The sequence below is a fragment of the Alosa sapidissima genome, chromosome 13, assembly GCF_018492685.1.
Source record: "Alosa sapidissima isolate fAloSap1 chromosome 13, fAloSap1.pri, whole genome shotgun sequence".
NCBI classification, from domain to species: domain Eukaryota; kingdom Metazoa; phylum Chordata; class Actinopteri; order Clupeiformes; family Clupeidae; genus Alosa; species Alosa sapidissima.
This window is the reverse complement of record NC_055969.1, coordinates 1,363,313-1,366,806: the sequence shown is the minus strand read 5'-3', so window position 1 is coordinate 1,366,806 and position 3,494 is coordinate 1,363,313.

Genomic DNA, 3,494 nt, shown 5'->3' with positions numbered 1-3,494 from the left:
TTTGAAGCCAGTTGTTAAAAATATTTTTAGTAATTTTTAGTCTAGGGAGGAAATTGAGATCTTGCCGTGTGATTGAGTTTTTACAGTGGTGTACTCCTAAGTATTTAACACTATCTTTTTAACAGGGATACCATTAAAGGGACACCAGGCAAGCCCGACGCTTTTTCTCTATGAAACTTCCCCTCGCTCGGTCTGAAGCTCTTTTCCGTCTTCCGTCAAGGGTTTTCGCTGCTTCTTCGCCGGCTCTGCCATTATACACACGTTTGCAACAATCGCTAGCGTTTCGTTACCCTGCCTCTGCTGTGGATGCAGGATGTAAACTGATCCTGCTTCGGTCGGCGGGTACGATACACTGAACTTGAAAGCGAGATATTCTTCCTACAGGCAGTAGGGGCGGGCGAGAGAGTCTTCATTCGCCCTGTAATGAGTCATTTAACCATATACCGACTTACGAAGATGAGTAATTAACACGAAAACGTTGCCTGGTGTCCCTTTAACTACTTTGTCATTAGAGTAGTGAAGACATAGAATTTCACATAACCTACTGGTTAGCGCTTCAGACTTGTAACCGGAGGGTTGCCGGTTCGAACCCCGACCAGTAGGCACGGCTGAAGTGCCCTTGAGCAAGGCACCTAACCCCTCACTGCTCCCCAAGCACCGCTGTTGTTGCAGGCAGCTCACTGCACCGGGATTAGTGTGTGCTTCACCTCACTGTGTGTTCACTGTGTGCTGAGTGTGTTTCACTAATTCACGGATTGGGAAAAATGCAGAGACCAAATTTTACTCACATGATCATGTGGTGTCAAATCCACATTAAATAATACAAACTCAAAAGAAGTCCGCACACCGTGGATGTATACTGCAGATGATGGCTTTAATGCACTCCGGAGCATTAGTGAAGCAAGCAAGTAAGTGAAAGCAAAGTAAGAAAGTGAGATAACATCCTCTGGCTGTTGTCCAGCCTTTATACCCCTTCAAGTCATCCCAGACAAGACACTCTATGTTTACAGATAACTGACCAAGTAATATATGGTACTCCACCTTTGCCCTCTCATCCTGTTATTCATACATTCTTTAGGTTGTGCCATTCTTTAGGTTTGGCTTACATTTCCTGGCACCAAACCTTGTCTATGCCATTTTCTGCCAGGCCTGCTCTTTCACTTAAACCAGTCTTCCTTTCCCACACTGAACATACTACAGACTTCAGTTTCACAAAACAATGATATTACACAGAATAAAGATACTACATAAAAGATATATAAACTAAAGGATATATTTCAATAAAGACCACGACATTCCCCCCTTTGAGCGCCCCCGTGTGCTCACTTATGCAGCAATATCAAACATTTATTGGGGCGGTGGTAGTGTAGTGGTTAAGGAGCTGGGCTAGCGTGAGTAGCCTGAAAGTTGTCGGTTCAATTCCCGGCTTCCACCGTTGTGCCCTTGAGCAAGGCACTTAACCCCAAGTTGCTCTGGGGACAATGTGATCCCTTGTAATATAGCTGACATATGTAAGTCACTTTGGTCAAGAAGTGTCTGCTAAATGTAGTCATTTATCACTATTTTAACACATCCCCTACTATCAAGAAAATACAGCTGCTAAGCTGAGTCACACTACAAACAGTCAGCTAAGCAAACCAGTTAACACAGCAGCAACTATGAGTTTAAGCAATTGTCCCCAATACCACTGCTAAACATAAAACACTTATATTAGTACTGTTATTACACCCTTGAACCAACCCTCACTAAAATCAAATCCAATAGTGTAGTGTTATCAAATAGAATGGCAAGTTTCAAATCTTCTCGGTGGAAGCGAAAACCCTTAAGGGAAAACCTCTTTTTTCTTCTTTGTTTTTAGAGGACAAAACCTTCATAAGGGAAACTCTTCTACTGTCCTGTTATTACAGCAACACTTGTTTACAACAAGCGAGAGGAGAAACTTTCCTTCAACTACACATATGCTTTTCCATCCCCAAAAATTCATCAAATGAGCAAACAGATCACATCAGAATTCCTGATGGGTGTTTTCAGATAGGGCTAGTCCTATAATATTCTAAGCTTCTACATGAAGATAGGCTACATGCTATAATGACCCTCTTCTCTGAAATCAAAGTAACACCAAACTATTAATAATACATTCTCATTACACACAGTTTTTAGTCCATTGCTTGTTCCTCGGAGATGGCAGAGTGTAAATGCAAACGCAGATGTATTAGCAAATGTTGGATGCTGCGCTTCAAGTGTGAAGTATGTTACGAATGTTGCAATTCACAAAAACAAAAGCCATTTTCTTAGTTCTGCACTCCATCTCATATGCTCTGAGAACTTTGGTGGCTTGGCTGTTGGACGGAGTGGAGTCCACACCCAATCCCACTTCATCAATGAAAGAGCTGGTTTTGCTTCCAACCAGCATACTGTATCCTAATTTTCCTCCTTTATCCAATCCTCTATGAGAAGCATCAGTTCTGGCATCACTGGCATCACTGTCATGTTTCCATTTCCTTGTCATCTGTCCTGGCACTAGTATCTCCTTCCACAAGGGTTGCCATTTGCTTCATTCATCAACAACAGTGGCATTTGTCCCAGCCACTGTTTTAAGCACTATGGATCTCAAACAAGGAAGAAACAAAGAGAAAACAAACACAAATACAAGCAAACCTATTCCTACAACTATTCCTATTTGTGCTAGCCATATTTCTAATCCTCCTAATGCCCCCTTAACTAACATTCTATCATTATTAGTTTTGCCATAGCTATGTTATGGGAATAAAAGTACTGCAATATACTCCTATGTTGACACACACTCCACTTTCTTTGGCTAATATCTGATCCAACATCATCCAGTTGTGCATAGCTACCCAGGTTGCAGCCACCTGTTCTCTTAAGTGCTTCAAGCACATAACAGACTGCGTTCATATTGGAAGATGCACCAATATTCCAGATTCCTGGTGGTTGATAAGATTTTGTCAGTCAATAATTTCTGTGTTACCTGAGTCTTCTTTGTCAGCCTCACTTGTGAAAAAACAGTTGAATGGCTCATTTCCTGGTGGTTTGGTGGTATGTCATGGACTGGGATCTCTGCCGTTTTCTGTCCATTCCCTGATTGTTATCAGGCAGATGTTGCTGGGACAATGTCCCCCCTTCCTCACTGGATTCCTTGCCTGAAAGTCTACAATCAACAGGGGAACAGGAGCATACATGCCAAAAACACTATACCCACCACTGCCAGGATCATTTCTGTCCCCAGGCAGTATACTGTAGGTTGTTGACTCTTTTCCTGTAGGTCCTTCTGAAAGTCCTTTTCCTGCTTATAAATAGTTTTGTGAATTAATGACAATTATTCCATATAATTTCTCATTTATCCTTGGAGCTGATCCAAAGGTGGGCCTCTGGTGGACCTCTCAGCTTTTATCTTTAATGCAAAAAGTGATTACTCTGGTTTTATTGTGACCTTATTTGCATCGAAGCAATGCGTAAGGCATCAAACTAGTTTA